The following is a 25,655-nucleotide window of genomic DNA, read 5'->3' as shown; positions in this document are numbered from 1 at the left end:
CCACATGTGGCCTTGTCTCTTGTTTCTGCATCTCTGACCTCGGTCTCTCAGTTTCTGCGCACACACAGTTCCTCTTTGCAATATAAAACCTCAGTCTCTTTGTACTAAATACTGCCACATGCACAACAATCCTGTGACTTTGTAGGTGTGAAAATGACATCCTTCCCATCAATCCTGTGTGAGGTTGTTTATAGGCCCCACAGTCTTTCTCTTGCTGGGGGACTAAGACCTTCCCTCCTGTTTTGAGGAACTGAGCAGGAAATTTCTCATTCTCATGAGAAAACTAGCACCAGAGTCTAAAACTCCATGGGGGGAAGCAAGATAGGGTTTGTCAATGTATCAGAATTGCTTAATTTGTGTTGACTGTTTTTTCTCTTACAGTATTCCTTCAGGAAAAAGGCTGTCACACTATGTTACTTTGTCTGCAGCACTCTATGGGGTGCTTCTTCTAATTCAGGCAATTTCAAAGGAACTGTGAAATAGGGATAAAAATTCTCTTTTTCAAGGAAAAAAAAAAAGCCTCACTAGGAATTATTTTAGAAAACAAGTGACACAACAAGGAGATGAGGTTTGTAAATGACTCGGACATAAATAAGATAGTCCCAGTGAGACAAGTCTGTGAGGAACTTCTGCGGGAGTAAAGCAAAATAGGTGGCTTTGTGGTAGATTAAATTCCTTGGAGACAAAGGCAAACTAATGCAAGTTGGAAGGAAAAATCAGAATGACATATTGCTTGGCTCTAAATTAATCACAGCCATGCAACAAAAAAAGTGTCACAACAGACATCTTAGCCAAACCATATGCTCTGAAAGCAGCAAAATTGTTGGCAAACTGATAGAATGTAGGAGGAAAAAGATAGAAAACAATATTAAAAATAATATAATTATATAAGCCAGTAACATCTTCTCTCTGTTCCTTCCAGGTCAACCACCTTGAATACTGCAGAAATACTAAGAGTCCAGGGAAATACATGAAAAAAATGATTAGAGGAATGGAAGTGTGGTGCGAGCTTTTTATGTAAGGAAAGTGTGGGAAGTGTAGAGATGGTTAGATTAGAGAGGAAAAAGAAGTGACAGCATGATGTAAGTGTACAAAATAATTATTTCTGTAAGGAAGATTGCCTTCACCACAAAACAAAAGCATCGGGACATGAAACTGAGTAACAAGACATTTACAAGCAATAAAACAATCCCGTTTATATAATGTTTAATTGATGAGTTAGAAATCTACATGAGCAATGGGAACAGAAAGACTTAGTTGGAAAAGAAAAGAAATAGGAAAGGACCTACATCTGTGTGATCTGAGTCAATACAAAATTATAGTGTTAAGGAGCAATGTACCCCTATGGGCAGGTAAATACTATTACTATCCTTTATGAACCATTTTTCTGGGAAGAATTTGGGCAAACTTTGAAGCAGGGTACTGTGATCAATAACTCACATCTGATCTCACACCGAAAGCATCTGTGTTCTGGCTTTGTGCTGTGGTGGGGACTAGCAAGACCTGCACCATATATAAGCAACATAAGTAAGGCAGTGGAAGGAGCTGAGGTGCCAAGGTGCCATATCTGAGGTTCCCGTGGCAAAAACACTTGTGGATGTGATAATGAGACCAGTGCTGTGTAGAGTCTTTGGTCTCAGTGGGCCTGTCCTGTTCAGCATATTTCTTGATAGGAGATCCACACAGCATAAGCAATAGCTTTAGTCTCCAAGATTTTTAGCTCTGCGGTGGCCCATGATTCAACAAGGCATCCAAAAACTTGGAGAAGAGGAGCCACATATGGAAAAGCTGGATGCATGGTAGCCTTATCTAGACTTGGCTGCATGGAGAGTTGTGCGGGTGAAGTACTCTACTGAGAGCAGACATCTGTGGAGATGCATCCACAGAGTTTTCTAAGTGAGTAAGGACAAAAATTTCTAGCAGATGTAGGGCAGCAAGTAATTGTTCAGGATCACTTTACCATGTCTGACATCCTAATATAAACTACACACATTTGTTTATATTAAAAACATAGAAGTATTTCTTGATGATGTGCTGGTGGAATAATTTTATTCAATAATTAGAGATGATGGCTATCTTTTTTCTTGCTCCAGACAGGAAGTTAAACAGTTGCTTGTCACTCTCATCATCTCCTTTTCTAAGTACAGCTGTATGTTAGCTGGAACTACTTGGAATTTTTTTCCTCAGCAAAATGATATTTTGGAAAATGTTTCCATAAAATTTCTGTGTGAAACATGCCAAACTATATGCTTTCTACCTTGGTTCTCCAGGGTATTGCTGTTGTCTAAAGGAGAATAAATCCAACTCCTTGGTGTGACTGAGATGTAGCATTTCATTCTAATTCCAACTCAAATCAGTGAGTATTTCCCATGTTCCCAATAACCACCTGTGCCACATAATGCCTGTTCTCAGAGTAGGCCATTTCATTGTCACTTCAGCATGGAAATCATATTTCAAAAATAATAAATTTTGCCGAAGAAATGAAACAGTATTTCTTATGGGCACTATGGACTGCTATCTGTCACAATTTATTGCATGGCTTAATAACAATATTGCACTTTGTCTTGTCTGATCTGTTCAAATTGCCATCTTGCAGAAATGTTTTCTCAAATGTCAGCCTTTCATAACAGAAACTTATGAGTCAGTTGCTCAGCCTTGTGGACAAGTGTGGAGGCCTACGGAACAAGGAGAGCCCACTGGTGGGACAGTCCCTAAGAACAGAGATCCTCCCAGGTTAGGGTGATGAAAGAAATTTCCCCCAGAATGCTGTGCTTTGGTATGTTAAAGCACCCCAGTTCTGCTTTCTCGGTTGGCCCGTTGGCCTCCCCGCCCCTCGTTACTTTTTGTGTCCCTGCCCTAGAAGCTTCTCCACTCCTTGTTCCCCCATTGGCCCTTGCCCCATCGCCACTCCCTCAGAGTTTCCCTATTGGCTCCCTTACCCTAGCCCTGCCTATGTACCGCCCCTGTGCCCTCAGATCATTGGTCCCTGATGCTTGCTCCGCTCCTGTGTATAAACCTGGACCCTCCATCGTTCTTTCTCTTCGTCCCTGGACCCCTTCACGAGCGTGGCTGCAATAAACCCCTCCCATGGAACTCTATACGAAGATCCTTCCTGCCTCTTTGCTGTCAACCCATTCTAGGGAGCTGTCTGTGTCTCTGCGTGTACACACGTGTGTGAGGGTGTGGTGGACCTGCCAGAGTGGCATCACCTTAGAGACGCTTTTAGGAAGGTCGCGGCACCTCACCATCCAGCACCACCAAGCCAGACCACGACAGACAAGCAAGCCCAGAGATGCCTGCATCTGTAGTGGTGATGCAGCTGCTGAATTTGTGAGCATTCATAAAACAGTTGAGATTAGAAAGGACCCTTGGAGATCATGCAGTACAGCCCCAGTACTAAAACAGGGCCTTTGAGAATAGGTTGCCCAGGACCATGACAAGAATTTTTAACAGAGCCTGTTGTGATAGGACAAGGGGTAATTCTTTAAGAGGGCAGGATTAGATAAGACAGAAGGAGGAAAACTCTTGTAATGAGGATGGTTAAACACAGGAAAGGCTTCCCATTGTTGATTATCCTTGGAAACATTCAAGGTCAGGATGGATGAGCAGCCTGATGTAGTTGAGAATGTCGCAGCTCATAGCAGGGGCTTGGACTAGTTGAGCTTTAAATGTGCATTTCAACTCAACCCATTCTATGATTCTAAGAGAAGTTTTGAACACCTTCAAGGACAGAAAACTGTTCCAGTGTTTGATAACCTTAGAGCAATAGTTTTTTCTTCTCTTGTATTAGAATCTTCTGCCTCTTGACTTCTCACTGGGCACCACTGATAAGAGTCTGGTTCCATATCCTTTACTCCCCTCATCAGACTGACGGTGATAAAGCTTCTCCTAAGCTTTTTATTCTCCAGGTTGAACAATCCTAGTTCTCCCAGGCTTTCTTTGTATATCAGGTACTCCAATCCCTTAACCACCTGAGTGACCCTTTGCTGAACTTGCTTCAGCAGCTCCGTGTATCTCTGATCCTAGGGAGCCCAGAACCCAACACAGTTCTCTAGGTACATCTCAGCAGTGTTGAGTAGCAGGGAAGGATCGCATCCCTCAACCTGCTAACAATTATTCTCCTAATGTAGGCCAGAATGCTGCTGGTCTTTTTATGCTAGAAGGATGCATTGGTGGCCCGTGGGCAACATCTGGTCCCCAAGAATTCCCAGGGTCTTTTCTGCACAGCTGCCTTCCAGCTGGCCAGCCCCCAGTGTGTACCAGTACTTGCAACTATTCTTCTTTAGGTGCAGGACTTGAGACTTCCCCCGATGAACTTCATGAGGTTCCTGTTTGTCCATCAAGGTTCCTCTGGATGGTAGCACAGCCCTCTGGTATATCAGCCACTCCTTCCAGTATTATTACAGCTGTACTGATGTCTAGTGCTTTTCACAAGTCCAGGGGACAAAGGTGAGGAAAGAAGGGTTTTGAGGGACTGATCTGGAAGGCCAAGAAAGGCCTCAGTACCCCACTGTCTAAGAGTTAACATTTGAAATTGCAGGAGAAATCCTGGTGATAATGAAAACTGAGGTGGTTTTACCTTTTCCTCCTACTAGGCCAGAATTTTAGGTTTTCTTTTCAAACAGATGCTCGATTTTTGCTTTTGCCTCCTGTATCTTAAACTGCTTTTGTTTGCAGTTGGAGAGAGGACTTCAATCTACAAGAAAAAGACACTGGGTAAATCCTTTTCATTATTAGACACCCTTGGCTTTAGTACTGTTGAGCTCAATGGCTTTCTCCCAGGACTTTGCTTAACCTTTATCATTTTCATGGAGGATCTGAAGAATTATTGTCATTCCCATTTGGGTTTCCCACACATTTCTAGTATGCAGGCGAACCACTTAGTTGAAAACACCTCCTGTCTCCTAACAATGGAAGTTTTCCTGGCTTGAAAAAAGTTTTCTTCATCCAAAACAAAGCAGACAATTGCTGCAATAGTGCCCACCTTACCAGATTCTTTAATGAATTTGATTAGATTGTAGTGGATAGAGTAACTCTCTGACAAAGCAGAGAGAGCACCAAATTAAAACTTTACTGTGTGAAATAATCCTCAAAAATGTCTAGCTCTCTCCAGGCTCCATTAGCTATCAGATAATCTGGGCAAAAGCTTTGTTTGAAATCAAGAAGAGAGCTGGAGTTCTTACCTCTCTTGCTCTCTCCCTTTCTCTGTCTACACACACAAAGAACAAAGTTTAATAGATAGCATATGCTGTTAGCCAAGCCTTTGTTCCTGCCCCAGCAGAGTCAATGCACTGCCAAATCTCACTCTGTTTCAGTGTGTCTCCCCATTTTTGGCTTGAGTTTCCTTCAGTTTGAAGCAGTCTCATACAAAATTCTGAAGATTCACGATACATTTAAATGACAAAATTTGAACCATCACTCAGAGATTGCATTTTTCCAATCTGACTTCTTTCAGTGACCAGAACTTGGCTGGTTTGCCTGCAGTCTGATAATGGTGGATTAGAGATGATTGAGACTCCTCTCCATCTCTATGCAAAACCCTAAGCAACTGGAAAGTAACAAGTCTCACAAAATGAGTAAGATGTAGAATGATATGCTTTTGTTTCTTGTTGCTGTTTTTTGTGTTTAGTTTTTTTTAAAACAACATGTCAATATTGAAGACATTAGACGTTATCAAGCTTAGGTTATTAAAAGGGGGCCTGCTCTGTGGTCTTAGAAAGGTCTTAGGTATGTGGATAGATATGGTACCCTTCCCTCAATGGCTGGGTAATTCTTTAACCTGACCCCTCCAGGCAAATTTCCCAGGTGAAAAATTCTCTGATTTTTTACATTTGGCCTGTTACAATTTGTTATTCTCTGTCTTTCTTTTTGAAAAGTCTTTTCCTTTGATTCTCTCTGATTAATTGTTGAATTACACAGGCTTTTAGCTTAATGACTCTTACTAAAGGTCAGATTGATTAAGTCATTATGTATTGATAAATCTTCATGAAATACTGTGAAAATATGAAGGTTAGAGATTATAACCTGGGATGGGCTGGTCCTGAAAGTCCCACAGTTTTCTTTTTATCTCTTCAGTGCAGTCAAGAAACATTTCTGCCAGCTCGGTTTGCTGATGAGCATTTTTTATATCAGATGTTTCCTACCTGGGGGTAAGCAATGCTGCATAGTACAGGCTCTTTGTGAAGTCTGTTCAAGAGCTTTCAAGGCTGAGAAAGGTTTTGCCTTGAATCTGATTAATGGAATATATTTGAAAAGCCTCCAATAAACTTTTATTGTCGTGAACTGTAGCTGGCACATCAAATGGGTGTGAACTTAAACACTGGCATGTCTAACAACTTGGGAAATGCCCTGCTAGAATAGAAGGATCTTGAAATAATGTTAAGGGAACACAGCTGACAGAAGCTGAGAAAAGAAGACAGATTCAAGGTTGGCATAGGTGTCCCATCCGCAAGACATCACATTGCTCTGTAAAATATAACAAATATGAGAGGCTTGAGTAAGGGAATCTCTGCTTACTTTTTGTGTCCTAGACTTCCACTCTCAGCGTGCTCACTTTTATAAAACCTAAAGTACAAGCCAGCCAAGTAAAAGTTACTAACTGTGCCAGTTACTGAGGACTGTATTTTGAAATTCTTATTTCAGCGGTGAACCTGCTCATGTGTCCCCATGAGCTGATGGGTGACATATACTAACTTTCAGCAGGCCCAAGTACTTTGTGAGGCCTGTGACAGATCAGCTGAGCTTGATGATCTCTATTAGGACAGCTCATAACCTCCTGAGCTGAGGTTCTCTCTAGTCTCTCAGAGGAAGGTCTTGGGCCACATAAGCCATTTCTTGCTCTTCTTTCTGGGTGGCCATGGGTAACAGTGCTCTCTCCTTTCACCTTCCCTTTGTACTTGGATTACACTACCTGCTTTGATTTCCCATAGGTGATAGGTCTGTGTACTTCATCAACACAGTGCAGTAGAAACTGCTGCTGCAGCTAGTGAGTCTGCAGCGTTGATCACAGGGCAGCCTTGCATAAGGTGATAGTTCCACACCAAAGAATAAAATTGTGATCCAAAGATAAGGTTGGGTTTTGCTACAAATTCCTCCCTACCGGAACAGAATCAGATTTGTGGCAGCAGCACTAGCAGCCTCAGAAAGTCAAGCTTCTTTCTCTCCAGGAACCAGATCATGACTAGAATAAGATCCCTTTGTGTGTGGCCCTATGTAAACACCTGATTTTGGGTGCTGTGCTCTGAGTTTTTCCAGCAGAGCAGGAGTCACACCTTTGGTTCTTGGTGGAGAGAGTCAAGGCACATATTATTGTGGCATAAGAATGATTCATTGCCTTTGTACCACAGCGAGCACGTGTGGGGAAACTTAATAAATATCCCCATTCAGCCAAAATAATGGAGAGAATTAAACTGGTTGGCACTTGGATCAAAGTTCATTAGCCTTGCATCTAATGCTTGACAACCAGAGATGATATCAGAAAGGGGGTTTTCTTATGCCATTTTCTGCATGTGTTGCAGGGATTGTTCATGTGTAATGAGATCATATCTTAGTAAAGAATGAGAAATAGCATTTTTGCCGGTTGTCAAAACCCATCTGAACATAAAGTTTATTTAAACAAATTTTTTTGCTATGAGCTCATATTAAATCTCAGCAAGTTTATCCATCTCTAATTTAGTTATATGGTCATTACATGGAAAATCCACTTCAGATAAAGCAAAGCATTTTCATCCTTCAGTTACACAAGTATCAGGTCACAGCAATTACATGAAAATGTCAGATACCTCCTATGCCACTGCAGTCGTAATGTGTGTGTTCTGCACAAATAATGAACAGCTCATTCTGCACAACAATGTAATAGATGTGGCATTGCATCAATGGGATGAAGGAGGTGGACAAGCCTAGAAAATGAGCTGACACTCTACAAAGTCTTTGTCAGAGTGCTCCCATTCTGATAAACATCCCAAATGACTCCTTCCCCTGGCTGACTTTCACAAGCAGCAAAAGAAACAGCATAACAGAGTACCCAATGTAAACCTCCTGCAGTGTGTTTGACTGTCTCCACCTCATGATCTTCAGTCTTTTTCTGTGGATTCCCAGCACACTCCTGTGACAAGATGGAGTGAGTGAGCCACACCCGCTACAGCATTTTATCTATCAAGCCTTTCCTTTCCAGCCTTGCAGCCAAACCACTTATACACACCTTATCACTTTCCTTTTCAGCAACTGCAGTCTTCCTCACAGGACCTCTTTCTCCCTTTGCTGGGCCAGTGGGATGTTTCTGCCAAAGCCATCTTTCTTATTCTGGCTGTGGGAACTGCTTCTCTGGATGTTGGCGTTTTTTACTAGTGATCTCTAAAGAGGTCTGATATCCTACTCTTGAAGAGGTGCTGTGCAGCTCTTCTTGCTGAATCTAACTTTTTTCTCTACCCCTTTAGTTCCACTCAGTCATGCTGGCTACCTCCCTTGTTTCACAAAAGCATCCATCCCCACTTTCTCTGTCCTCACCAAAGCTGCTCCTACAAGCACCTCCTTCTGGCACTTTTGGCAGTCAAGGCTGTGAATAAAACAAAAGAACCATCCAAATGCCTTGCCATTGCTATTCTTGTTATTGTCACCTTCGTGATTTCTCTTTCCCATCTAGTCTGCATGTCTGTGGCCTTCACTTGCTGTATATATGCTAGACATATTCATTTACCTGAGAACACAGAAAATATTCTCCAGTCTGCTGCATTCACTGACCAAAGACTCCTACAGGAGAATTCCTACAATATTCTCCTATGAGCTACAGCATTTGGCAAGCATTTTGTTTATGGTGGGACACAAAAAGATACATGCAGGAGGTTCTTTTAAACTATTATATTAAAATCATGTTGGCTGAAAAGCCAAAGAGAATTGTAAAAAAGGCAAATACAAAGAAAATCCACTGTTATAGTGGTGGATCAGAAAATATCTTCCTTTCTATCCATAAAAATAAATCTAGACTTTTTTTTCTGGAGCAATTTTAAAAAGCAAATATGGGCAAATAAGTATTGCCATGTGGATCCACTACGTAATTATGTGGAACTCCAGTAAAGATGGGTCTTTGACAGAAGAATTTGACAGTGAAAATGCCAACTGACCATTGTGAAACCAGTATGTTCACAATTCTATCAGTATTTGACTGCAGCCCTTTTTGGAAAAAAAACACAAGCTGTGCCAGACAGAAAGTGAGGGAATAGTGAGCTGCACTTTGCAGCCACAGTGGAAGCCCATGTTCTCAATATGCTGACCATAATCAAGGCCATCAGTCACTTCTCTAATGTATTCTTCCTGGGTCCAGCCACATCCATATTTACCAGATCAATCAAAATCTCCCTTTTGTTTCCTTTTTTCCCCTTCAGTGGCGTGAAGAAAACAAAACAAAAAAGCAGCCAAAATCTAACAATTTATAAGATGAATTTTTATTCAGTCCACATGATGAGATCACTCTGAGAGACCTGTTCCAGTCTCCTGGCTGAAGATCCTGAGGGACAGGTGGGCTCAGGCACTTTATAATTCAGTTCATTCATTCATCACTGTAAAATGCATCCATTTCAGCAATGTTCTCTTTGTGTGTGTTTGTACCTGTAGTAAGTGTGTGATCTATCTCACCTTCTTTAAGGTTAGCGTGCCTAATCCACAGGCCTGTCTAAAACTCGATACCGGCAAAGAACCTAAGGAGATTAGGAGAACTCCAGAGCAAGAAGGGCATGGAATCCTGTGTTACAGTCACAGCACGCATTCCAAGAAGGCCATCATCACACAAGGACTGAAGCTCAGTGGACATGCTGTAAAAAGGGTGTTGTGTGCTGGAACATGGACAGTCTCTCTCCCTAAACAGGAGAACAGACCCCCATGAGGAGGTGGCAATAACACAGCCTTTCCAGAACACTTCTTCCCTTTCCAACATCAGTCATATTAATTCAGGAAACCTCCTAGATCTTTATCTAAATAGACATCCACAAACTCCTAGTCTGTTTCCTGCAGGACCACTGTCAGCACTCTTTCCCTGACCACTGTCACAGGGCCAGGTTCCTTGGAAGCATCATGACCATGAATCTGAGCCCTTACCTGACCCACACATTATTACGAGTTCTCACATTTAAGGCGTGAAATAAAAATATTCCCCAAAATATTTGCAGCAACATAAAAAACATATTGCTATAGCACTTTTCATATGTGAATACATACTTAAATACTTCTCATCCTTTAATTACATATACTGAAACTAATTTTCCATTTCAGACCCTCAGGCTTTTCAAACCAGCCCTGCTACTCTATGTTGTCTCTTCCCAAGCCACCTTTTTTGGTACCTGATCATCTTCTGGGTGGTCTTAGGTAAGCTGCTCTTTCTTTGTATCAATTTGCTTCTGCAACTCTACGTTAGACAAATATTATTTACCAGATTCACTGTGTTACTTTTTCTCAAAGCATGGAAGACATGCAAAGGGCTATGTAAAAATTAAATGCCACTGCCTTTATACAAGCTGTATTGTTCAAACTCTGTCATCAGAGCTAATTTTTGAGGGACTATCAGAACAGAACCTAAACCTTTTCAAATACCTTCAGATTATTTCTATTTTTGTGCAACACACTTTTTTTGCCCCCATTAGCAGCAAATTCTAAAACAGAGCTAGCTATCTACTTGTTGGTGATTGGCAGGAGCTCAGCATTCCAATGTAAAGTGATCTTTTTTTTGTCTGCCAATAATGCAATATTAACAAATTTGTCTTGATATTTATCTGTTGTTATGTCTGTTGTTAGTCTGTACGAAGAAAACAAAACTTGGAACATTGCAGCAACCATTGTTTCAAGATATCTGATATGGCACTGAAGACTTCCCTTCAGGGATTACCAGTTTCACGGCAATGCAGAATTATACAATGTAAGAAGCTCTTTTGCATGTTTTCCATCACTGGCCATTTCAAAATGCATCTTCTTTCATGATCTCAAGAGCTCAAATTTCATTTCTGCTGATTGGAAACCCAGCTTTGTCATGTTATTTCTGGCAGGTTTAACATTAAATGAAGGACTAGCTGAACCAGCTGAGTAGAAATCCATATCATATCCAATATTCAAATTTTCACAGGAAGAGTATTTGGGGGTTGCCTTATAGTAATACAGTATCGAGTTTCCACATATCAGTGCTGGACAAAAAGCATGAAGAATGTCATGGTTTGTCAAACCACATTCTAAGTGCTAAGAAGGACTCCAGAAGAGTTATGAATGGTCAGTTAGGTTAGGCTAGAAGGAAGCTGACTAAAATGAGCCATGAATTTTCACAGTCAAATGACACACAATTTATCTGAGAAAATATCCTACAATACTTTTCTCAATTTTATGTTGGATAATAAACTATACTTTTTCTAAAAATGCAAACTAGCAATTGTCAGATAATTGACAGTCAAGATCGTACCCAAGATAACTATAAACCAGGCTTAGTTGAAGGCAGTGGCTTTATAGAAAATTCTTGAACTAGGACTTCAGAGTTCAATGTTCTTCTAAAATATCCAATTCCTCTCTTCGAGAGTAACTACAGCTCTCTTTCTCGCCTTCTTATTTTACTGCCAAGCACTTGTTTGTGGCAGGATCCTGCATGGCTCACAAAAACAATCAGAGTGAGAAGAAAAGCACACAAAGGGAAAGGGTGACAGAGCATCAATTTATTAGTTACAACTGGATCAGATCAGTGAGCTGGAACTGAAAAGAAATGGTGATTTTTATCCAGATTGATGACTATTTTGATTGTAGTATTGATGATCAGCAGAGACTTAGTAATCATTGTAACAGATGTGGCCTCCCCAGTGCTGCACAAAGAAGACCTCTTGCCTAACAGGAATAGTAATTATTGCCTGTTTTTCAAAACCTCCAGCCTGCAATTGAGTTGTCACAGTCTCCCAGACACTGCTCCAGGCACTGCAGATGGTACCAGTTGACACACTTTGGGCACATCATTACGAGCACGAGTAAACCACATGATTTTAGCTACTTTCCACTACACTAATGCATGACAGGGAGTCAAAGAGACATGCCTTTCAGGAAGAAATATGGGCTCCATGGAGCTGCAATGTGATTGAGGAGAATGTTCAAGTGAGAACACGTCTGAAAGAAATTGCTAGCATGCAGTACAGCAGGGAACAATCAGCTTCTGTAACAAAACACTTGTTTCCAGCCTGAAGTATCCAAATTGTTTTTATATGAGACCCAAGTCAATACTGTGGAAGACCTTTTCTGTTTATTTTCAGTCCTTCATCTATTGGATTTGCTGAAGAACATTGCTTAAGTTGAGAGTGAATGCATTAACAAATATGTCTAGCAGCCCATTACAAATTATTTGTGTGCCAGGGGAATAATAGGTTTGTGCAGCTGAGAAAAAGAAAACAATTGCAAATGTTCACTTGGAATTTACAACACTTTGGGTTTAGATAATTCACTTTGAGGCAATTGGTTTCCTAAGTCTGACGGTAACATAAATCACAGCTTGAAGCTCACTGCAAGTAAAATTTAGTCCGTCTACTGAGAAATAGCAAATACAGTAAGTGTGATAGCATACAATCTTTGAAAACAACACCTTCGAAGTAATTTATGGTAGTGAGAAATTAACACTTGGTGCTGAATGTCTGACAGCAGCCATGCAAGTCTGCATAAAGAGAAGCTGAAAGTAAGAAGGACTCCGTGAAAGTGTACTTCACCTTACTCTCTGTTCGCAAACTATTTGTAAGCCATATCAAATTGAGCCATTTATTCAAAATTGCTTACACTACTTCTGGGAAATTGCTCTGGTTTTCTACAAACTTTGTATGAACAGTTTACTGCAAAAGAAATAAAAGATATCAAAATGTGAAAAATGCACTGTGCTACTTGTTTACACTTAACACTTGTTGAAGAAATGATAGCTTGACAAAAACTTCTGACTCCAGATCCTGACATTACTGTGTTATAAATAGTATGCAGATAAACCAGGCACATGCATTTTGGAGTTTCTGTGAACTGAAGTATTCAAATGGAAGCAACAAACAAAGCTCTTACACCTGTACATATCTTAATTTATATTCAATTTCTTGCAAGTTTTTCAGTGTACAAAATTAGAAGTAGTGCTTGTAACTGGTAAGATATGAAAGGACGGCTTCAGTGGATTGATGCCGCGTTTATTCCACAGGGTCCCTTGTGGAGACGCTTAGGCAGCTCTCTGCCAGCACCCACGGGTGCACAGGATCTCACCTTCACAGGCAGTTGTGAGCAGCCACTCACACACACAGTCTAAGCACGAACTGGAGACAAACAGGTGAGAGACGTTCTCTGCCTGCGATTCCAAGGCGTTTAACGAAACCAACACACTCGAAGGAAGGAGGGACAAAGAACCAAGAACAAGATGCGTGTGTGGTTTTATCCTGAAGGGTCCTGGGACGGGCAAAGCATCAGAAGCCAATGGTCTGAGGGCTAGGGGGCAGAGGCAAGGGTGAGTGACATAACAGGAGCCAGTGGGAGAAGGGATGGGAGGGGGAGAGGGTCAGTAACCAGTGGAATCTTGGTAAAGGGAGAACTTTCCAGCACAGAGGTTTATGGAGAGACCACTTTCAAAGCAGCGTGGAGGGTGTAAAGTGGACTTTGCCACCACAACAATGAGATTTCAGAGGTTTAAAAAAAAAGGAAAGTGAACTTGGAAAGGCAAGGACCTTGGCCAAGTTAGCCATCAATTCTGTGTGCCAATTCCTGCTTTTCTGGTTTTATCCTGTTTTCACTCCTCTTTGGGTCAGTCAGTGTGACTAATAGACTCCCTTGATACCTCCATGCCATCTACATATGAAAATGCATGGCCTACTAGAATTTCATGAAAACTCAAGGAGACCTGTAAGAAGTACTACAAAAAACATTGTGTCATGTTTTATGTTGCCTTTCGTGCTAACTAATCTAATGTAAATTAAAAGAATTTCCTGTATATAAAATCTGTGTTGGATTAGTTTATCAAACAAATTGGTTAAAAAAAATGGAAGGAAGTAGAAAATCAGTATAATTGGTATACACATGAATTAGCCACTGTATTACTGAGAAAACAGAGAAAACCCTAAGACAGACAAAGTACCTCTATGATTAAATTTGACCCCTTTTTTTCACACACCAGCTTCAAGCTTCAGATTCTGCTTTCCAGCTGGAGTGTAAGAGATCTCTGAGTCAAAGAATCTGCTCAGGACCAGGGTCCAAGTCTCCTGTCAGTCAGGAGTCCATGCCTTGGGCCACTGGGGACCTCACCTTTTCTGTTGCAATTGTTCTGCTCTGTATCAAGAGCTATTTGCTCATGTATAAGTCGACTTACTTTGGTTGAGTGCCCTAACTGCTGCATCACTGATAGTGGGAGCTTCTTTCAGAACAGACATTCAAAGAACAGTTAAACAAAATGGCTTTTCTACTCTCACAATATTCTCATTAATTTTACTTCAATGTATAACATACAGCACAATTTAGGTTAAATCTAATTAAATCCTGGTACATATATTCAGACTTCTTGACTTTCATATTAAAAATCACAGATTAGATAAAATAACCGTATGGATATAAAGATCAACATAATGTCACAGTATTGTGTTACTGCTGTATTCAGTTCCAAAACATACAGTTTTAAGTAATCAAATCCTATAAGACAAGATAGAATTTACTCTGTAAGGGCTTGGAAAGTGTAGTGCCTTTGACATGAAATGCTTTAGGTGAAAAAAACCCCCTCCTGGCCTTCTTTAAACAAAAAACAACACTGACCTTCCAAAATCTGAGTTTCTACGTCATCGACAAAGATTCTTAGTTCCCCATTATTTCATAGTTTTAATGTTACATTCTCTTAAATTGGGAAAAAAAATGCTCAGATGACCACAGTAACATAAATACTTGACAGTTAGCGTCAGATTTCTGATTATTTTGAATTTCATACTTATGCATGGCAAACTGTTCTCCATTTCTTCAGATACAAGATATCCCTCAAAGATGTTGGTTACAACTTGCTTTGAAATAGACTGTGGTCAACAGCACATGACCTTGACATGAAGGAGCTGGGCATCTAGAAATATCTGTGGAAATATTGCAAGCTTTTGGGTTTGACCAAAGAGACTATCACACTATGATTCCTGCCTGTTTTACACTCATTAGAGAGTCAGCCATCTCAGGTCCTACTCAGTATTTCAATGTTTCAGATTTTCTGTTTGAGTTCAAACATTTAATTGTAATGGGTGACCATTTCACAGTAGAATGTTCTGTCAGTGACGCCAGAAAGTTGAGATGAAATTCAAGCAAGAGTTTTCCACTTTTTGGTCACTACCTCAAAATGAGACTGAAACTTCCTGAAGAGATTAAACAGATCTTTGAAAATTTTACCACTTCATTTCATTGTTTTATGTCTTGGCATTTGCTGGTCATAAACAGAAGTAGTTGTGGTATGAAATGGGCTATATATTTTAAGGTTTATGGCACTGCTTCTGAATCCAAAGAAACATTTCCTGAATTCAGGTAACTTTTTCTTCCCTGTGTTGTAATCTGACCTGTCTTTAATCACATCATTTACAGGTTTACTGTGTTCAAAGCCTTTGCTGTTCTTTAACATCTCCCATTTGTTGAATCAAGCTTTGATGATTTTGGTTAAAAAGATCCAAATTATTTCAAATTCCAAGACTATTAAGGTATTACATTTTTTGAAAACTACCACACTGGTTTGGGTGCTGTGTTATAAAGCTGAAAACTGGGATCTGAGCCACTTTGAAATTTTATTCACTGTCCATAGTGAAATCCAGCTCTCACATGTTCCTGCTTTGAGGTCTGATTTTACAAAAAAAAACCCCAAACAACAAAAAAACCCAAAACAAAACCAATCAAACAAAAAAATCAACAAAAACCAACCAAACAAAAAAACCAAAAAAGCAAAAAAAACCCACCCTAACCAAACAAAAAAAAAAAAAACCAACGAAAATCAGGTCTCTTCTCCTCATGTAGTGAGTAATACATAGATTTTTTTTAAATTCTCTTCAGTCTTGCTGAATATGATATACATTCATACTGATATGAAAGGAGGTTATCCAGGACCTCCATTTGAATTTGCAGTGGGAATTTTAGTTAGTCTACAGTTAATTACTCAAGTTGATAGCAGGGTTTTGTCTCAGTCAGTCTCTGCATGTGATAGATCACTGTGAGACCCATAATGATCACAAGTTCCTAAACCTCCGGTTCACACTCCAGTAGAAAGTCCATTTCTTTCAAAATATGAAGAACAAACAATGTTTCCTTACAGTTCATGTGGAAAAAAATCTAGCAGTTTTAATCCATATGTGTGCCTTTTTTGAATCCCACTATGTCCATCATTTTAAAAGATTTTGCTTCTTGGCAAATAGTTTATCCATGTCCGTGTATCTGGATAATCCTATCTTTTCACAGGCCTAGAGGATACACTTTCCTGAACTACACACCTGTTCCTTCACACTCAGGTACGACAATATGTGGAAATTCAGAATGATAAGTAATGGAATGGTTTTGTATGAAATGTGAGTTTTAAGTTCTGTATCTTATTTTGCCAAGCAGCCCTGACACAAAAACATCACAGCAGGAAAGACAGGAACTACGGTTTCCATTTTCCAGCTTTTTGTAGCAGCCATAAATCTCAGTATGATACTGAAGTCACTTTACATTTCAGGTGGGAATTTAGTACTAGTTTTTTAATATCCTTTTGTCCATACTGCATATTCTATGATTGCAGGAACTTTGTCACAGATGCACTCAGGTAATTAGGCAGTGTTGAAAGACTTCCCTGAAAGCACTAGTTAAGCAAAAAGCTCTGTCCTCCTGTAGTGAAAAACAGGGTGCAGCACAATCTTCACAGAGATTTGGTGCAAGAACAAGCTGGGGAGGTTGGATCTCTTGAGCCAGAGGCTCAGCTCCTCAGAGGTCTTCCTGCAAAGAGATATGACTAAACCAGACAGATTCAAAGAATTGGAAGAGTCGAAACGAGAGAGAGGGTGGGGGGCAGGGGAGGAAATTTCTTGAAAATAAGCCTGAAATCTTCACTCAAAATAGAAAACGCTTCCCAGAAAGTTCATTTTTTCAGCAATGCAACATTGTAAAATGAGAATTGACTTTTGTTCAGAAGGAAAAGGAAACGTTTTCTAAGCTGACAAGGAGTCCGTGTAGATACACTATCTATCTCGATTGAAGAAGCTGGGTTACGAAGGGGTCAGGCCACAAAGAAACTCAGACAAATTTGATGCTTCAGACAGATTTATCGACCTACAACAGTGTTTAAGTTCAGGACCACAGTGAGCAGTTCACACCCTGTACTCTCCAAAACTGCCAGATCCTGACTTCTTGGAAAAGAGAGTCTTTTGAATAGAACAGCGATCCTGTCATTCTCTGAAAAGCAGAGTGGCTCCATTTTGGAAAGTTCATAGTAATTTTCTTTGGTATTTCATGGTATTAATGTGCAAATAATTGTACAGTCCTGAGATGGATGGGTTTTCAGGAGTGACTTGGGCAGGGCTCCAGGTAAAGATCTCATGATTAGGCTCACAGTGCATAGAGGAAAAAGTTGTTTGTCAAGAACAATGTTTCATCTTTTAGCCAGCTGCTTGGTCACTTTAATCATTGTTCTCTATTTAAAGAAAAATAAATTTGCTGTCTCATGACTGATGTTGTTTCTAGGACCTGCTGAGCTTTTTTAGTGCACATTGAACAGGGAGACTAGTACATGACATATTTCTGGATCAAAGTTCCTCACTACCAGTTTTGGGTTTCACATCAGTCCATTTCAAGTTTTCTATGCTGATGTAACACCTTGTGTCCTGCATTTGATAGCATACTACAAACATGTTTCTGAGAGAAAACTGGGGGGGTGGGGAGGGGGAAGTTAAACAAAACCTATATCAGTGAGAGAACATGGGGACATATGGAAGCTGCATACTGTCCTGTGGTAGGAGCTTGCTGTCATGCTGCTTCCCTGCCAGCCAGCATCACTTAGCAGAAAGCTAAAGGATGAAGCCTGAGAGGCTCCCACCTCATCCTCTCTCACAGGCCATGGAAGCTCTTGATCTGTTGAGAAAGAATGTTTTCCTGTTCAAGGGACTCTAGCTTCTGTCCTCTGGGGAAGCTGAAATAGATTTGTGGGCAATGGTCAGTGCCTTGTGGTGCCTAGTGGGACACTATTTATGAAGTGTCTGCTTTAATGAGCAGACCCAGGAATCTGCTCTTCTGTTAATAAACAGTTAATGGATTAGTCTATTCAGAGCAACTTAAGCAGGCAGAAGAGGCTGTGAACTGTAACTTTGCAGTATACAAGACTAAAATATCTAGAATATCAGCACATGGGATATGGCTAGTTTGTGGGTACAGACATTTGACTGAGTTGCGCAGTAAAGACAAACTGCATGAAGAGAGCATCAGAACAACCCCCACTAACTGCCAGTGTGTGGGTTTTCATCCACAGTGAAAGACAGATAATTGCAGGTTGCTTATCTTTCAGTAGAAGAGCAGCATGCCTCCCTAGTGTATGAAGAGTAAGAGCTAGTAACACAAGCAATTACAGATGGTCGGTAGATGTGTTGAAAGTTCACCTTCTAATTCACACTGAATGACTCATTCATGTGCCTACACCTAGTGTTTTTAGCAAAAGCCCTTCAGCTTGCTTTAGCTCATCTGTTCCAGTTCTGCTAGTGTTAAAGGCTGTTTCCCATATTAAAGGTTCAGCTGCTGTAGAGTTTCACTGTTGTAGCCCTCAGCAGTGTCAGAGTGGAGTCGGCTCCAGTGATGCCATTCTGAGACCCTGGGGGAATGGCCTGTAAGTGTATTTAGTAATTTTTAATTCTCTCACCTTTCCCTTTTTATAAAATACTCTCTTTACCTTTTTTACAACTTTCTCCTACTGATTCCTTCCTTCTTTTCTTAAGGAAGAAAATGAACAATCCTTGCACTTTATGTCCTGATGGAAAACCTTGGAGCAACCTTCTAATGAACTTTACTCTTGCAAACTGAACTGAACTATTTCCTGGCATACTGACATGAGTGTTGAAACTACCATACTATGATTAGACAGCATTAACTGCTTAAATGGCATCCAAGATACAGTTGCTGTTAGAAATATAACACTGGAAATGATGTTAACACAGCATCAGAACACAAACCCGTGTCTCCTTGATTAGTTTTCAGGCACTGTCACCTGAAATATGGACCATATCACATACCATCTATTTCCAAATCTAACTACCAGCTGTTGCTGAAAGTTTGCTTAGGTACCAAACAATATTTTATCCTTTAGAAGAGATTCAATAAGCAAAAAGTAATGGAAAAGGGAAATCACAAGTGATCTGCCCATTCCACCTGGATCCAATTGTATCTAATCAGTTGTTTTGGGTGGAAATTGCTGAGTTATGGGCATTTGGTATGAGATGACTAATGCCCTTTAGGTAGACTCAAGTTCTGACTCTGGGAAAGGGATCTGTTGAAGTAAGATCTGACATTTTGCCCTAGAAGTGTAAAGGAGTTTTTGAAATTACAAATGCTTTTATTTGAAATGTTCTCAGCTTCCTCAGAACAGATGGGTCTCACTAAGAACAGAGCCAAAGCAGGCTGCTGGTGTAAGTCATCTTTTTTTAATACCAATCCAGGTGACTTTTCATTTTCCCTTCACTCACCAAGTTTTCTGTCAGCCAGCATGGTTTCTGCAGTTGCTTGGTGTGTCTGTAGACAGTGGAGTGACTGGGAGTAACTGAGTGAGCCTTATCCGTATTCTAATTTACAGACAATATCCTTTTGAACACATGAACTCCAGCAGGAGTCAAAGAGAAGCCCAAGAAATGTTTTCAGTGGAAGAGCTTTCACAAATTCACAGTTTCGTACTCAGTCTCGGTCCTTACCAGCTGTGATTTCAGGAGCCGGAGAAGAGCGTGACAGCAGGAGGGCAAAGCTGCTGACCGTCCACTACATTTTCCACTACAACCAGAGTGAAAGACAAGAGATGAAAAAAGCTTTGCTTCACTAAGTATGTAGCTCAAATAAAAACTCTACCAGGACACTGAAAGCAACAGTATCCAATGCTGAGTGAAACTTCAAAGGTTTTCTTGTGCAGCCTGACCGCTTTTCTATTGTGCGGCCAAATTGTAAGTATCTCTTGAGCATAGAGAATAGGCTGGAAATTGCATGCATACAATCCTACCTCTATAAGGCTTCTACTTTCTGTTGCAAATGGAATCATCACAGTAATATCCTTGTGTGTCTGGGTTTCCAATTTCAGTCATAGCTACTTTTAAGAAAAAGATAAGTACAATCGATTTATTTTTTAACTCCTCTCTCTCCCACTACCTTCCCCTAAAAGAATTTGCTTGGAGCTTTGTGAAAATCATTATGCTTTTACGTTTGTTCTAGTCATTCATGCCTAGGGAATAGAATACTTCATCATAGGCCAGACCCCAATTTTGCTAGAGTTCATGCTCTGTCTGCCGTAACTGCCAATGACTGGGTCTACATGCTGTACATTGGCTCTTCACAGAAGTCAGAGTACTCTCTTCCTGCCTTTTGAAGGCTTTTCAGGCACCATGAACATTAGCCTTGTGACATCTGAGCCTTATGATATGTTATTTTAGCAAATGTTTTTCAAGGGCTTTAAATTCCTCGGGGCTGTACATCCCATCTGTAGTCACACATCTTCTTTTTACATCCTGACCCCTGTTCCCGCTTCTGCCTGCTGGTTGCCACTTCCTGCAGCAACTGGAAGTTACCGGCCCCTCTTTTCGTTCCGATCCAACAAGCTGATACCATTAAATAACCTCAACATTTCAGGCCATGCAAGCTGGATTAGCACAAGCCTTATGCCAAGTGCCATGCACACTGGTGTTACTGTGGGCAGAGCTGATCCTGCAGCCTGGCCAGCTGCTCTGAGAATGGGAGGAGAAGGGGGGATCGAGGGTCTGCTGCCCCCCTTGAGCACAGCCTCCGGCTCTTCCCATGCTGTCTGGGGAGGGGTGCCTGGCTTCAAATATTAGCCTCTGTTCAAACACCTAGCATATGTGGACTTGTGTAGGGGAGGGCTAAATAACGAACAAATAATGCCTTCTCCAGTTTCATTTCTACTAATATCCTTTCACATGGAAACTAAAGAGGTCTGCAGACTGTAGTCAAAGAGCAGCAAAGCCTGCCCTTTTATGAGTGAAAATCCCTCCCTGAGCAGTCCTCTCAGATTTCCTTGTCTACATCCTCTCTGTAACTTTTCAGTGCCCAGCCTCACCACTGCAATTTTTCATACCCTACAGAGCAATTATAACCTGTAATAATTGCAGCTATGGGAGTAATTTTTCCCTAAGGCAAACAGAAAGCAAGGATGGCAGTTCACCAGCAATCTGTGTGAAAGAATTCTGTATACTGTGCAAAACACATTAGTAAGTGCAGTGTTACAGCTGGGAGAGAAATTTCCTTTATGTTGGAGAACACTTTCATCCTCACAAAATGTACATAATGCAAGATGATTTATATCTGTGGTAGATCCAAATATTTGCACAGACAGACACATGCATATTCATATCCCTAGAAATATTCCTAGTGCACCTGCCATCAAAGCAGTCCTGGGTAAATATAATGCACAAAAGTTCCGCGGGGGCTGACTGTGGTATCTCAACTCTCTTCATAACTGAGTGCACACAGTTTTGGGGATGTTCTCCCCAGATAGCTCAATTTCAACATAGTAATTCTTTGTGTACACAAGAGATGTTATTTTATACAAACTGAATGTTGATTGTGTTCATGTAGACCCTGCTAACTCTGTAGAGAAGCAGTGGTGACAGGAAATGCAAGCAAAAACATGTCCATCCACAGAGTTCAAGGGATTCTAGATCATTTTTATACAGAGTCAGAGTCATGGTCATTCTCTCTAAGGATGTCTTTGCCAACTGTTTTTAGAGTTACTCTTCTGTTTCAGTCCTTAAATCTAAAATACTTGGTAAAGCCTATAAAAAGACAAAATAAAATATGTCCTTCACAATACAGATGAAAATGAAGCTGTGCCTAGCTGGACAAGTTTTATGTTCTGCAAATGCTGCATGGACACATACAGCAGTCATTTGAGACAATATAAAGGTACCTTTTTTCCATTGGAACTATAGAGCAAATTGGGTTTCTACTCATTTATATCCTGAAAATCTGGGCCACTTATTTCATGCTGTATTTTGTTGTATTAAGCATAATATTGCCCTGAAATGTGCAGTTAATTACACAACTTCCTGTTTTAAATTCCATGGAAACTCTTCTCCTGCCAAAAGTGGATTGCTTTTAATAGGATTCTGTCCCTTTTTGGCAATATGTGGTTATGTATACTCCGTTCCCATCCTTATTATTCATGTTCTGTATCAAGAGACTACAAGCTCATGAGGTGAAATTCAGCCTGTGATAAAGCTAGTGGCATGCCTCCCAGGCATTCAGGAAGGCTGTGTTCCCACCAGGGTTGTTGAATTCCCACCACACCCTTCTACTAATGAAGCAGCTCCACTAATTGCACTGGAAGAGAAATCCTAAAACAGTCACATCGTTTTTCCTCAAAGCAAATAGGCCTGGCTACATCCTTTGAATCTCACAGTTTCTCCTGCACTTTTAACCTCTGGCTGTAATCCTGCAGCATCCATCAGGAGATGCATCCTCCAGGACATCCCTGGAGCAGCCAGCAACCCCCTACCAACCACTGCCTAAACTCATAGCAGGTGAAGAGAATACCTCCTGTGGAATATGTGAAGGATGCAGGTCTGACAGCACAAACTTCACTGTCACCTTTCTTTATGTTGTTCCTGTCTGCTCTTATGCTGGATAGTTCCCTTTTGACATGGGGGTAATGCCTGTGGGTATAATCCGACAGGCTTGCAGATTCAAAATATGCCTCCAATAAGTTTTCTAGGAGGTTCATACTCTTTGTTTTCCTGATTGTTTTAATGTGCTTTTGTTGCGAATTTCAAGTGCTTTTGTAGCAAGCACAGTAAATACCATGCACAAGACTAAATGCAGACTGATTTCTTTGTGAAATGTAACAAATACAAATGTAGAAAGAAAAGCACATGTATGCATATATACACAGACACATATTTATATGGTACAAGATAGCATATTCTATTTATCATTGAAACTTAATACAATAAGATTGTAAGTGTAGATTATTTACACACATAAACATACTGTGTGCTAAGAAACTTTTGCTTTCACACCCTGGCCTTTCCTCTGGAAAATATTGTTTGAAGAATTCCCTACCAGGGTAAAACATCTGCTTCAAAGCTTTTTCACAAGCAGATTTTTGTAGCTTTATGATGCTAAGCATGAAAATTAATGAGACCTTCTTTTTAAGGGTTTTTTTCCCAGAAAACAAAAGGAAAATGGAAGGGGTATGCTACATCTTTTCAATTAAAACATTTTATACTCTCTATTCTAAATACTATATCTGATATGGGTTCTTCTCCTTCTATCTAACTGATTTTGTTAGTCAAACAGCAAGGTATCTTTTTCATGACAGAATTGATATCTGAGCTGTCAAGACCCCTTAGTGGAAGGCATATGCTGTGGAACCTTAAGATATGAAATAAAATTAAGATCAGAAAAGAAATGTTTAGCAGTCAATATAGCAATTAGAAAGAGCGAGCTTGAGAAATGTCACAGAAACACCAGAACACCAGAAGTTGTGGTGTCCTAAGAAGTAGTTGTTTCAGAGATGACACCAGAAAATGTGGCCCTGACTTCAGGCATTTATTTGCCAAGTTTTGGGCCAATAACATACTGTAAGTATTGTTCATGGACCACCGTGCCTCTTCGTTACAACACTTGAGCTAAAAAACACGCGGAATTGAAGAGAAAACACTACTGAGGATCTTGAGAGCTGCTCAACGCCCACACTACACAGTGTGAGAACTGCTGCTCTAAGGCAACCAAACACCCAGCTGCCACAGTATTTGATTCACCTGCAACCTGAATACTTTGAAAAGGAAAATGAAGCCTCAGAAGTCCTGTTTTCCCTGGAGACCCACAGTTATTTTTGCCTACTATGGGCCGTGGGGAGTTATGCGGGAGTGTTAGAGACAACCGTAACAAACCCACAGTGCCTATTTCTCCTACTCCAAGCACAACAGTTCTAAAGCAGCATTTGAGAGAGGGAAAGCCACCATCCCACCACGATTCGTGTGGGAAAAGAGGTGTCAAGGGCTGGTCACTACTAGACAAAGTTTGATGTGTTTACATTGAAGCCTTCAACATACTGCTCATTCCAGTATAAACAGATCAAAGTAAAGGGTATTATTATATATTTGTGTAGCCCCAACAGTGTGCTAGGCACTTAATTTGCCATCTGAGGCTATTCCCTTTGCTGTGATATTTCAGGCAGGATTTCCCATTCATCACACTGATCCCGCTCTGGGGCTGGAGCACAAGGTCAGCTATCATTGGCTCTGTCATGCTCAAAGGCTGCAGTGCTCTGGTAATTAAGACTGTTAGATGGGAGGGCCTCTTTTCCTGCTATTTGATGTGGAGTAGGTGCAGATGAAAGATTTATGGTTTTAATTCAAATACAGGACTTGCCTTTGACAACTTAATTGTGTTTGCAGAGAAGTTCTGGACCCTTTCTCTTGCCAAGTCATTACAGAAAGGCCTCACATCTTGGATCTACCAGGAAGCTGTTTGGATTAAAGAAATAACCAAAGGGACTCTGCATTAGGGCTGATAGAAGCAATAAACATTTTCTTGTCCTTCTGCTTGTAGTAAATATGTTGCTTAAGATAGTACATTTCATACTTGGAGACCAAAGTAGTTTTCCTAACTTTTTTTCCTGTGTCTATATTCATCTCTCTAATCAGAATTTTCTTCTTATACCAGCCTTATTAAAATCAGTTACTAGTAAAGAGAACAGCTAAACTGAACAGAATTCTTAAACTAGCTAATTGTTCCTATAATAAAAATGTGATTATAAATTAAAAAGTATGGTTTGATTCTATGAGCAAAATTGCTTCTACAGTTGTTTTGTTACATAAAGTCATTGCAACACTCCACATTTATCAAAAAGATTTTCCTTGTACCCATCTACTAAGTGGTAAACATCAGGTCCACAGAGAAAATTCCCTAAAAGTCAGGAATCACTCAAGGTACCCAGCCAGTACATGCAGCTTTTTCATGGACAGGTATGTAGTGTTTGAGGTCACACTGATTGCTTTGATCATCATCCTTGGCTCCTGGCAGCAGCTGCCAACAGACACAGACTATTGCACTCTTCACGGACAGAGGGGGTTTTGCCAGCAGATTATGGAGTAAATCCCAACAGGTGAGGTAGGAAATCCCTTGGCACAGTAGTGCCTCACTTCTGTGTCTGGTTCTGGGAGAGGTAACGGATGGTCGGATGGCTGGGGACAACACATCTTGTCCATTGTTTGGTTCACTTGTTTTGGGCAAGGGATCTGCAGAAGCATGGCAAGTTTGGGATCTGGGGCCTCCCTCAAGCTCTGTTTGGTATAACTCTTCATGCAAACTGGCCCTTTAAAAGCAAGGAAACTCAGCTTGTTGAAATTTTTTTAAGAAAGCTTCCTGAAAAAGGCTGGGCTTCTCCATTTATGTAGCTGTCATTACAGAGCATCTGAGCATTTTACAGCCATTGCTGCAATTGTGCTGGT

The 25,655-nt window shown here is 40.6% G+C and overlaps 1 long non-coding RNA gene across 1 annotated transcript; it reads left to right on the top strand.

Moving 5' to 3' along the window:
* Positions 1-908: 908 nt before the first annotated feature.
* LOC116438479 lies at positions 909-25,239 on the top strand. The gene is made up of 5 exons (XR_004237772.1): positions 909-2,733; positions 10,264-10,356; positions 13,178-13,303; positions 16,429-16,478; positions 19,778-25,239. It is a non-coding gene; the product is annotated as an uncharacterized LOC116438479 (long non-coding RNA).
* Positions 25,240-25,655: the final 416 nt, after the last annotated feature.

Source organism: Corvus moneduloides, chromosome Z (assembly GCF_009650955.1).
Source record: "Corvus moneduloides isolate bCorMon1 chromosome Z, bCorMon1.pri, whole genome shotgun sequence".
In the NCBI taxonomy this organism is placed as follows: Eukaryota; Metazoa; Chordata; class Aves; order Passeriformes; family Corvidae; genus Corvus; species Corvus moneduloides.
Note: the sequence above shows the minus strand (reverse complement) of the source record. Positions and strands in the feature narration are given on the sequence as shown.